Source organism: Ambystoma mexicanum, chromosome 7q, assembly GCF_040938575.1.
Source record: "Ambystoma mexicanum isolate Mex_15411 chromosome 7q, UKY_AmexF1_1, whole genome shotgun sequence".
Taxonomy (NCBI): Eukaryota; Metazoa; Chordata; class Amphibia; order Caudata; family Ambystomatidae; genus Ambystoma; species Ambystoma mexicanum.
Window position 1 is genome coordinate 410,724,071 of NC_090941.1, and position 13,127 is coordinate 410,737,197.

A 13,127-nucleotide genomic window follows, 5' to 3' on the forward strand; every position below is an offset into this window, starting at 1 on the left:
TTTGCACTGAGCGGCACCCAGAACACCAACCGGCCCTGCCAAACCACGTAACACCTACCTGAACAGGTGACAGGCGCTAAGCAGTGTAAGGAGAGCCGCATCATTCGGCAATCAGCCCACACAAGATCAACAGGGCGACCATAGGAAGAATCACCTCAAGGGCAAAAAGGTACATTGATCCTGCCCCAGTTGCACCGGAGCACATCACCTGGCAGTACAGAGCTGAACTAACGGAACACCCCCGACTGGCTCCACTACGAAGCCGAGTATCCCCGGGTGGTCAACAAGCCTCGCATAGCAAAGCCTACCACCTAGGAAACACCTGGGGAGAATCACAGAAGCACACATACATGCGAAAACCCGGTCCACAGGCACTGCAATTTTGCCCGGTGGCCTACAGCTGCTCCAGTCCATACCACGTGGAGATGCCCTCCTCCAAAGGAAAAAGTAAGGCCAATACTATGGAATCCTTTGCAGTAGTTGGACCCAAAGAACAGAGAACAGAATCCAGAGAACTGGCCCCGATCCAACAGCCTCCTGAGGAGCAATGCAAAGACCAACAGATACTGGAGGCCATATCTGGGCTGTGCTCATTCATAGACACTAAAATAGAGGAAGTGAAATTGGGCATGCAACTAATGCAACAGGACATACGCAACCTCATGGAACAAGTGAAACCACAGAAATGGAGCAACGTGAAATGTCCACAACACTGAAAGATGTGCAAAGCAGGGTGGCGGAGCTGGAAAGGTGCCATAAGATCCTGGAAGAAAGGGCTAAGGATGCGGAGGTACGGTCCAGATGCAACAATGTCCGCCTGCTCGGCTTTCCTGAAGGAATAGAGGGCCCCAACCCCACAAACTTCATAGAAACCCTAGTACAACAAGAAATGGGAGCTGGTCGGTTCTCGCAGGGGTTTGCGGTCGAAAGAGCGCACAGGGCCTTTCAGAAGAAACCACCGCCTGGCTCATACCCACGACCGATCATAGCAAGAATCCTTAATTTCCAAGACCCAGAAGTCGTACTGCGCCACTCACGCAAAGGGGGAACCATAAACAGAGACAACGCCAAAATTACCATTTATCCGGTCTATACTCCGACAGTCCAGAGAGCGAGAAACTCTTTTGTCCCAATTAAAGCAAGGCTACGTCAACTCAATCTAAAGTACATGTTAATGCATCCGTCCAGGCTCAAGGTAATATATAAAGGGCGAACTATTTTCTTAGAGACACCAGCTGCGGCCAACATGTGGCTCAAACACAACAACATGGCAGGGGACGAGGAACCGGCAAAATGAATCGCACAATGTCAGAAAAGGAAATGCCTAGCTGAGAACAATTAAGAAACTAAAAAGGTGAGGGATTATGCCAATTCTTCCTTCGCTGGAAGACGGGAGACCTACCACAACGTCGCACGCGAGCAGGATGGCTCAAGCCCACAAACGGACTGGTGCCAGCCTGTTGCTGTTGCACCACTACCTGCCTGAAATGTCCTGGAGAGGCCTAAATCTGGCAGGGGCACCTGAGCGTTCCCCACACAGCGCAACTGCTGGGTGCAGTTGATTGAGTTTTACAAGTTATTGGTTGAAATGTTTTTTAGTCTTCACCACAAAGGGTTCTGGAGCATGGCAAGCACTGGAAGAGACAATGGGGTCACTGCAGCTCAGAGATGGCGGCTGACATTAAGGTACTGACATGGAATGTCCGGGGGATGGGCTCTTACATGCGCAGAAACAGGATCAGATCCTACCTAAAGAGGAAGCGCATCTCCATTTCACTCTTACAAGAAACGCACCTCAATGCCGAAAGCTCTACAAAAGTAACGGAATGGTGAGGGGGGGGGGACAGGGTTTTGGAGCCGCATAATCTAAATATGCTCGAGGTGTTTACACATGGATAGATGGGGCCATCCCGTTTAATCTACTGTCCAAGGAGGAAGACACTGAGGGGAGGTGCTTGATTCTGAGGGACAGCATTGAACAACTGGATATTTGCATTGTCAACTCCTATCTCCCCAATCACGGGACCTCAGCATACCTCTCTAAGCTGGGAGCCAGACTCTCACCATACCGGGGCTGCTTCTTCGTATGGGGGGCGATTTCAATTGCATACGTGACCACACGCTGGACAGATCGAATCCCCCGATACCGACGCCCAACCCTAACCCCTCCTCACTAAACAAGGTACTAGAGAATTTGGACTTAGCAGAAGTATGGAGGGAACTGCACCTGACAGATGGGGAATACTCTTACTTCTCATCTCCCCACACAGTATACACCAGGATAGACAGACAGCACCTGCCCCAGGTAGAATCAGCGTCCTACTTGGAAAGATCAATATCTGACCACTCCCCGCTTCGAATGGAATGGAAAAAGGGTGGTCCAAAGCCACGCATACCATTGTGACGAATGCCAACAGAGGCTCAAACAGACTGTGCCTTCAAGGAAGACCTCCTAGAGAAAATAAGAGAGTACTTGTACATCAATGTGGGGAGCATGAGAGGATGGGACACGATTTGGAAGGCATTGAAAGTGGTGGTCAGAGGGGAAATCGTTGCTAGCACGTGCGGGATTAGAATAACACTGAGGAGCGAGCTAGAGGATGGGGAAAGGCAGATCACACAACTCAAAGCTACTGCCCCGAGGACAAGGGAGGCAGAGGTGGAGCTGTCCGCAATTAAGGGAACCTGTTGGGATGCATGGGCCATACTAGCGAAATTTGATTGTGGCCAAAACCACTAGGGCACATGCGGAAGGCGACAAGCCAGGCATGCTTTTGTCGTGGTTGTCTAGGAGGGAACACCCAATTACCGAAATTAAAGACTCCACCGGCAAGGTCCACACATCCCAGTCCGATATTGTCATTTTTAAGCAGTTTTACTCCCACCTGTACGGCCACGCAGAGACGGTGCCGCAGGGAAACATCCTAGACACGCTGGATGAGATAGGCCTTCCGACACTGAGCGAGCCACCCTCAATGGAGACTTGACTGCCGAAGACATAACTGAGGCAATCAAGTCACTGTCCACGAGCAAGACCCCAGGCAGTGATGGTTTACCCCCCACATTTTATAAAACCTATGATTCAGAATATGCCCCCACCCTCCTAGAAGTATTTAAAGAGTCATATGAAAGTGGGATACTACCGAGAAGTATGAGAGAAACGCTAGAGGTGCCCATACCCAAACCAGAGAAACCAAGAGACGACTGTGGCTGATACAGACCATTGGCCATGCTCAACTACGACATTAAAAATCTGATGACAATATTAGCCAAGAGATTGGCAGGGTTGATAGGGACACTAGTACATGAAGACCAGAACGGGTGTATACCCGGTCGAAATACATCAACAAACCTTCGTAGACTACAACACATTGTGCCACAAACAAAGGATTCACACGAATCCAACGCGGTTGCATCCTTAGACGCCATAAAGGCATTTGACTCTATATACTGGGAGTGGTTATTGGAGGTCCTGAGGCAATTTGGGTTAGGGGAACGCTTCATCCGATGGATAAAAATCCTATACAAGTCACCGGTGGCCAGAATAAAGACTGAGAGGACAGTGTCGGGGCTATGGGAAATCAATAGAGGCACCAGGCAGGGCTGCCCATTATCCCCAATGCTCTACGTCTTAGGCTTAGAACCACTAGCTATAAACATGAGGAGACAATTCTTCGACGCAGACATCAGAGTAGGGGGTGAATATCACATAGTCTCGCTGTACACGGTTGATTTACTATTGTACCTGAGGGACCCCCACCGCAAAATCCCAACAATATTGGAGGTCCTAGAAAACTTCGCTCGAGTGTCCGGGATTGCCTTTAGCAAAGAAACGTCGAGTGTGTTCCCACTAGCAAAATTGGCCGGGTGCACAGAGGCAGAACTCCCAGATGTCGGAATTCACTGGAAAACAAATACGTTCAGATATCTGGGGGTCAACATCTGGCACACATCGAACAGATGCACGGCGGTAACACCCTAGTTGGGGTTCAGGGGCTAAGGAACTCAACAAAGTTCTGGTCCCGATTGCCACTATCTATGATGGGGAAGGCAGCAGTAATTAAAATGATAGTGCTGCCGAGGTTCTTATACGTCTTTCAAAATTTACACTACCTTATCCCGACATCCTTCTTTCGACTACTCGAAAAACTATTGAGAGAACTGCTGTGGGGCAACACTAGACACAAAATAGCCCTTAGCACACTGACATTACCGTATAAAGCAGGGGTATACAGCTACCAGACCTGGAGAGATACTACCTGGCAGCCCAGTTGAGCCACGTGACCAGGTGGCTAACAGATGCGACCACCTGACTAGACTACTTAGACAGCTGGTAGCACCAGCAAACTTGAAGGAAACCCTATGGGCCCCGTTAGTGTTTGGGGATGACCCCAATGATGGGTGTCACTGGGAAGGAAAATTTGGAACAGGACCCTGAAACTGTCCGGAGGGATACATCACTATTCCCCGGATGTCCCGATAGCCACTGGGGTGTGCAATGCCAAAACAGACCTGGCTCAGATGCGAAAATGGGAAGGGCACGGCATCTACAACCTGGGGAGATCTTTAGAGAAGTTGGGTCAATGGTGGAAATAAATGGCATGTCCAGGGGCCAATTCCTGTGGTACGGCAGGATCAGGAAGTGGCCCAGACTACAATGGAAAGAGTGGCCGGAAGAACCAGAGCCGGACCCACTGCTAACACTGCTGTATAACTTGGGGGATGGGTGGAGACCTGTATCCAGGCTTTACGCACACTTAACAGATAGACCAACCCAAAAAGTGACTCACTGAAGCAGAGGTGGGAGGCAGATCTGGGGGACAATATAACTGAAAAGTAATGGGAGAGGATCCTAGCATACCCCCCGCAAAGTGTCTAGAAATGCCCAGTTCAGACTAATCCAATTACAAATCCTATACAGAACATATATGACGCCGGATAGGATGGCTAAATTCAATAAGAACACGCACTCCCTGTGCCCCTGGTGTGGTGCAGAAGGAGCTGGAATGCCACACATGTTTTGGGGGTGCCCGAAGATGCAGACCCTCTGGTCCAAAATAGAACATGTCTGCAGGGCAGCGGGGATAGCGAGGTACGAATGGTCCCCAAAAGAGTTCCTCCTGGGTGCCTATCCGAGGATAAGAAAGGTGAAACACTTAGTGAAACTCATGGACATGGTGTGCGTGCTAGCTAAAAGCCATAGCCATGGCATGGAAATCCCCGAGATGCCCACAGTTTGATAAGTGGCACAAGGAGTTGGAGCACTGGACAAGGGCGGAAACCAGGCTCTGGGGAGAGGGAGTGGCCAAAGCGGCGGGAGAAGCTGGTCCGCCATATGAGGACTGGAAGGCCTTGGTCTGGGACATGTTCCACCAGTCAGACGATAAACCACTGTGAACCCCCCCAACACACTGACAATGTGATAGCTTTTTTGGCAAGACCTGCGCCCCAACTCCTGAGCGCCCAAGCCTGACTCTGCTGATCAACAAACCACCCAGATGGCTGGTGCCAGATTGTAAAGTAAACGGGGCTGGGCCCCGACTTGAGTGCCCTGTTGGTGAAGATGAGTTACTGTGTTTTGTTTGTGATCTTGTTGACCTAATGCCATGTACACATGGATAAATGTTGATAAATAACTACAGACAGATAATGTACATTATAAATGCTAATAAAAACAGTTTAAAATAAAAAATCGGGAAGGGCACAGTCTGTCAGGGGAGTGAATGGAAGGCAGAGTGTGGATTGTGAGGGTGTGATATCAGGAGTGGCGGTGGACCGAGGGATCAGGCAGAGGATGGAAGGTGGAGCAGAGTGCTGTGGAGTTGGTGGCAGAGAATGTGCAGAGAGCAGGTGATGTGAAGAGTGCAGATGATGTATTGGTTGCGAGACAGTGGTACCGTTTGTAAAAGCTTTAAGGAGTGAATGGGAGAGTGAACAGGATAAGGAACGTTACAGTGAGGAGGAGTGAGAGTAGCCGAGTGGGCAGGTTTTGAGTAGAGGAGGGTGTGATTAGCGGTGTGAGGAGTGGGTGAGCAAGAGGCTTAGAGTGTGCAACATCGGAAGGGGTGTGAGTGCGTATTGGAATTGAGTAGGACGGGGAAGAGAGAAGAATAGTAAATCCAGGGAGAAGGTGGGGGGGGGATGAGAGGATGAAACAGAGTGATTTGTTAATGGCGCAATCAAACCATCATTCTTGTTGAACAATCTGGGAAACCATATTAAGCTAGGGGATGCTTAAGAAGTTCCAGAGGGAGTAAGATGGATCAGGCTTAAGGCTTTGGCCTTTAGGCCCTCAACTTTAGCCAGTGCGTTTTCTTATAGACAAGTGTGGTTATCGATCTTTAGTGACCATCATAATGGGGATTAGGGACGCCTAGGCCATGGTAGAGGCAGTCCATGAGACAGAGATGGCCGCACAATAGACGGACCCCCCTATACCCTAATCACAAAACCAAGAACCAAAATTGTTTTTGTTATAATAACCCTTGAAACGTCCTCAATCTTCAGCTTTTGTGGGTTATTAAGGCCATCTGTGACCATTATAGAAAAATGTGCGATTTACCTTGGGTAATATTTTTTTCAGATGGATAAACTTTGGCCCACAGAGTACTCATCGATCTCCCCCCCCGCCTCCCCCACCTACCAATCAGATTGCTTTCAATCTGTGGCTGTTATTTTGTTGATTTGTACTAAGTGTAGGCCAGATTTTTAGAACTCCGGTGAGGGCACTGTGACTGCTTCACATACAGTTTGTTGGGCGGCTTCAATGCCAAGTGGTGACATGGAGCTGGGATGCACCCAAGGGTGGCAGAGAAATTTCTGATCCAGGATATCACTGGAGAACATATTTGAAAGATGAGGAATCTGTGGGAGGGAGGTTAGAAACCGCCCTAGCAAATCTAAATATTTTGTTCTTTTACTTAATAATAGAAGATGTGTGTACATACATGGTTTTGTGTGAAAACGCCTAATATTTTAACTTGCTTAAATATTTACCATGATGCTGCGCATTTCTTCCCCGACTGCACTGAATGTGAAATAAAAATGCGCGAGTAAGTAAAAATGAGCGCTAATTAAAATGCACAAATCAAAGGGAATCTTTAAAATGTTTCATTTATATCAACTCATAAAACATAATTAAACCAACATTGATGGGAACTTGTGTATGGACATGAAATAACTGTACGCATATGTACACTATTCATATCAACATTGACGTCGTTTGGTGTGGGAATTGACACTATCTGTAAAAAATACATGCTGAGCTGTACTTTCTATTGCAAAATTCGATTTCCTTAATTACTGCAGAACTCATTACAAAACCGGCAAAAGGGCCGCATTCCAAGTTTGCCGGTATCTTGGAAACTCCACCAGGATACTGGCCAACACACCGTTTCCGCTGCCTGATATCCCGGTAATACCAAGATATTACAGAGGGCAGAACCGCTGGTCAATCCCAATTCCATGGACACCAATAGGTCTTCATGTGGGGGCGGGGGGGAATTTGCTGGCTTATTTTATGCTGGTGGGGGGCCTGAGTTACCTCCAGCTCTTGGCTAGAGGTAAGTCAGGTTACCCCCACCGCTATACTTGTACTCTGCCGGTCCAGTAAAGTGCCAGTATATGTAAATACTGCCACTTTTTTACCAGACCAGCAGGGTCATAATGAGGCCCAAAGTATTTTTTGACCCAAGCCTCTACCCTAAACACGATAACTTTTAAAAAAAACATGTTTTCTTTTCTCAAATGGAAACAATCCATACACTCTAAATGTGAGCTGAATAAAACAGTCTGCACATGACACAAATTAGAGTTTTAAACTAATCTTCATATAATCTTTGAGTGTCCTCAGCAGAACAGTAGCTACAGCCTTGTGGTACCAGCACCTGCTGGGAGTACTGGCAGCATGCCTCCTGACCATCCCGTACACCAAGTTGGGAATGAGGAGGCTGCAGCTTCATTTTGCGGCATCCTGGTACCAGGAGTCGGATCATCAAGGAGCCCGGTCACTATACACTCTAACCTATCATATCATAACCTAGAGCAGGACCTGACTTGGTGGTGGCAGGATGCGATCATCGTGGTGGCCAGACCATTCAGGCCCCCTCTGGCGGATAATACCATAACTACGGGTTCCTCAATCCATGGGTCGGGCGCTACCCTGGGGACATATTCTGTGCACAGTATGTGGTCTCAGACTGACCAACAAAATCACATCACCTGGCTTGAAATGATGGCCATTTGGCTTGCACGCAGAGCCTTCCTCCCACTCATCAGTAGCGGTGCAGTTTTCATTCAGATGGACAACTCGACCTGCATGTACTACCTCAACAAGCAGGGGGCACCAGATCCTTGTTCCTATGCAGGCTGGCCCTCAGCATCTGGGAGTGGGTAATTGCGCAGGACATCTGGATCTCAGCGGTGCACCTGCCGGGGGATTTGAACCAGGGGATGGAGAGGCTCAGTTGGTTGGGCTCTGACGACAGAGGTCCCTCTCCTGTTTGGGATGGGCTCGCTCCTGGCGCAGCATGGCAGTTGGTTCTTCACCCTTGCTTGGAGAGGCTAGCCTAGCAGCCTATTACCTGAGCAGGTGACTCTCCAACATCTCCGGCTAGCTCAGGACAACCTAGAAATCATCCAGGGAACCAGGAGTCCGGCTACTCGAAAGCAGTAAAAAAGCAAATGGACAAGCTTCTGCTTCTGGTCCAAGGAAAACGGAGTGGACCCGCTATCCTGCACTCTAGACCAGGTGTTGTCTTATCAGTGTATTTAGCCATATAAGGGGTCCAGGTCGACACCTGCGGGACATACCTAGCAGCCATTGGCGCATACAGGATCTCGGACAGGTTTACCTTTCCTCGGACAAACCAGTAGTGAAGAGGCATCTGGCGGGGTTAACTAGGCTGTCAGACACCCGTACCAGTCTAGTATCTCAACGTTGTTCTTAGCGCCCTCGCACACAAACCACTCGAGCCCATGCCACAGTAGGCCTCAAATTGGCCTTGCTCAAGACAGCGCTACTAGTGGAGCTGACTTCAGCTCGCAGAGTTGGCGAGATTCAGGCACTGGTGGTTTTCGAGCCCTACACTGTCATCAGGACAAGGTCATGCTCCGCATTCACCCCAGGTTCCTCGTTCCACATTAACGAAGAAATTCTGCTTCCCAAACCCCAAGGAAGACGCTGAGGAGGCTCTCCACTGTTTAAACGTCAGAAGAACATTAAAAATTAAAATTCTATCTTGACAGGACCAACGACTTTCACAAGATTCATTATTTGTCACATTTGGAGGCTCAAGGCCTGGACAGCAAGCGCCCAAAGCTTCAATAGCCAGATGGATGACTGCAGCCATCCAGGAGGCATACAAGACTCAGCACAAAGAATCACCAAGGGGCATGCACACTCACGCCACCAGGGCCAAGGCAGTGGCTGTTGCCTTCCAACATCACATACCCTGACAAGTGATTAGCAGGGTGACGACATGGGCCACTCCATCGGCTTTGTGCAAGCACTACTGTTTGGATACGAGTTCCAGGTCTGACGCAGCATTTGGTCTGGCTGCCCTCTGTAATCCGTTTGCATAGAGTATCAAGCTCTCCTCCCTGGGCGGTTGTATCAGTTGTAGTCGCCTATACAGGATGGAGGAAAGGGTATGGGATATAGGGGTAATTAAGTGGTTACTCAACAGAGTGACTTATGTACTCCTAGTCCATAGTCCCCTTTCCACCATACTCCCCACCATCCTGCCCCCTAAAGAAGAGCAGCGAGGTTGAACAGTTCAATACAGTTGATGCTTCAAAGGGGACTGAGGTGTGGCGCCAGTGGCCGTGGTTAGGGAGTGCATGCTCCCAGGGCCGCGCCCCTGTGCGCATATTAATTTAAAAGGAAAAGTGTTCTTTTTCTCGTGAAAAAGGTTACGTTCCTGTCCCTAGTGATGGACACCCATGCAGGATGGAGGAAAGGGGACTATGGATTAGGAGTGCGTTAGTCACTCCAGTGAGTAACACTTTATTTATATATATAATTCAGTAAAAAAAACTTTGTTAAAGGGACGTTATGGTTAAGTTGTGCTACTAAAAACCTATGAAATTCACTAAAAAAAACTTTAACGGGACGTTATGGTTCCAAGTAAAACCGAAAAACCCTTCAAATTCGCCAGTTATGGTAAGCTAAGCAACCATAACTCGTGCCACCACTGTGCACTGCTAAGACTAAGACCAAGGGCATCACTGATGACATCACATGTCTGGCTCCCCCTTTTTTCCTTTACTGACATATCTAGGCCACAGAGTTTTCTTCAGTAACAGCCAGGAATTAAAAATTGAAAAGTTACTATATTTGTAGACTTATCCTTGAAGTATGTTCTTACAGTAATTCCCTTAGGGTCCAGTCAAATCATGTGATACATAGGCATAGGGTAAGTAGCAGCTTTGAAACAGAGCAATCATTTCTCTGCATAAGGCTAATCAGTTAGGTTATGAACACTTTCTGCTACTACTGCTGCTTTTTTCCTTCAATCCTTCAGTTTCCTTGTATATACTCATATTTGTATGTGTTGTCTCTTTGTGTTTTGTCTGTAATAATGCAATTATGTAGTAAGTGGGTTTTATTACCTACTTATCACGTTTCACAGTACGCAAAACTCTAATAAGAAAACAGTTATCATTTCACTATTCAACATGGCAAGATTGTGAATATTGCACCTCCATCATGTATGCTGCACACAATGCCTATGTTTCTACATGAGTAGCTTAGTATACTGGATAGAATTTCATAATAGAATGCTATTTATATCAATGCATTACTTAATCCACTAATTAGCACTTGCTATTTATTACAATAATCCTTGACACTTTTTGGTCAACATTATAATAAGAATCCCTTCTACAGAGTTTTCATGGGTAAATGCACATGTGATGTCATCAGTGATGTCATCAATGACATTTGTGATGTCATCTTTCATGTCCTGGGTGTTAGTCTTAGCAGTGCACAGTGGTGGCGCGAGTTATGGTTGCTTAGTTTACCATAACTGGCGAATTTGAAGGGTTTTTCGGTTTTACTTGGAACCATAACGTCCCGTTAACAAAGTTTTTTTTTTGTGTGAATTTCATAGGTTTTTAGTAGCGCAACTTAACCATAATGTCCCTTTTAACAAAGTTTTTTTTACTGAAGTTCATAGGTTTCTAGTAGTGGCACGTAACCATAATGTAAATGAACATCTGACTTCATTGCACACCTTCCAGAGAATGCCACATGACCATATGCTGCCAAACAGCATGGTGAGGTGTCTGAGAACACGTACACCCATAAGAATAAGATGTATGCCTCGTGGACAGTGTGGAACTACATTTTTACTGATGTAGGAACTTGCAACTTCAACATTTCCCTTGCACAGCTCCAACACCTTTTTAGCAAAAGTACTAATTATCTGAAAAAGACATGAGCTAAGGCCATCCCTTCGCTCCTAGAAACAACACCACTGCTGAAATGAAGGAGCATGAGAAACACTGCCCCTACCTTACAAATAACACACGCACAACATTTTCCCCCGTCCACCTACTCCTCCATATTAATGTTTGGTGCCTCTTTGCTCATTTCCGTCCGCAACCTTCGTTCTTAGCTGTCCTCCCAAAAAAAAGCCATCCGTAAACAAAATTAATGTTCCTTTAAGAACCACCTTTCACAGTTAAAAAATATAACTAAAAAAAAAATCGTATAGACTCCATCTACTTTATATTTCTCAGTAAAGTACATAGACGCAATAAGATTTTCCACCATTTCTATTTGCAGTTTGTGTTATGCTAATGGGAATATTGTAGCGTTCATCCTCCGTTCCAGGGACTGGAACTTTGAATAAAGGGCCAGTAGGCCAAGTTATCAGCCCAATCGAAGCGAGAGTGCATAACGAGATCTCTGGATCACTACCCCCCCCCTTCCACCCCTAAAATGGGGGATGAATGCCATTAACAATCTAGATTTCCAAAGCAGTAACCCGTGCTACTAAAAAAGAGGATTTTTCGTCCTAAACCGGGACGCCTTTTCCAAGATGACCACCATAGAAAGGGAAGGCGGGTGTTCCATACAGGGCCCCTCTTCCCTTTCCATGGCAGCCTGCAAAAAGCGAAAAGGAAACCCTGTTAACATATTACCACAAGCACTTTTTTCTTCCCTTTCAAATGTATCCTAATGTTGAACAACTTTACCACAAAGCCAGTCCCAGGTGGACATGTCCACTTGAATCCTATCTTTTCTCCCTTCTGGTCATGCCCAGTAGCCACATTGTGCGGATCATGACCTTACACCATGACCCCGACATTCTGCCCACTCCCCATGGCTACAGCCTACCCCTCAGTCAGTAAAGGTATACCGCTATTTGTTTTAACTACATTATGACACTTGCAAAATATGAAAACACTCACACATCTCCAACACCATGCTTTTCGGTCGTTGCCTATCAGCCTTATGCAAATTTACTGTAAATCCACCCACATTTTTTTTCTTCAAAACTGTCAAAAGAATACACTAATAATTTGTCATATTAGGTGTGCACAAAATTCCTACAAACTTTGTAAAATCATTCGCAATCACTAGTCTTGTCCATTGCTGCATCTGCCTAACATAAATTGCCCTGATGTCACTAAATCATATGGACCGCCCCTGACCGTCACATAACCAACCCTAATGATATTCTACACCTTTATTGGATGACGTTCCTCTCCAGCGTAGCCAAATGCGCCTATAAGCACCTATGTGCCGTGACGCAGAACCTGAAAATGAAAACACAGCGATTTACAATGTAGCATGTCACATTTTGAAATAATAAACTGGTTTTTAAAAGAAAACATTAACACTTTACAATTTGTAAAGTACTTTTATTTCACAATAAACTGTCCGAGACCATCGGACTATTCCCCTGTTCAATCAAATTGTAACTTTGTTTCCTCGGTCATCATCGAAAATGTTAATTGTGAGGCATACGTTGTTCTTTTCCCATACACAAAGTATTTGTTTTCGATAAAGCAACCGCTTCGGTCGCACAGTGAATTCCAGGATGTCGGCCTGAACTTGGGCCTAGACCACCATAAAAGATGTTATGTTACTCCTAATTGCCACTGCAGCGTATGGACAA

At 46.7% G+C, this 13,127-nt stretch overlaps 1 protein-coding gene across 7 annotated transcripts in view; it reads left to right on the forward strand.

Annotated features, from left to right (window-relative positions):
- Positions 1-13,127, forward strand: part of DIAPH3 (diaphanous related formin 3) — a 2,562,783-nt gene that overhangs the window by 1,576,520 nt on the left and 973,136 nt on the right. The window lies entirely within an intron of this gene.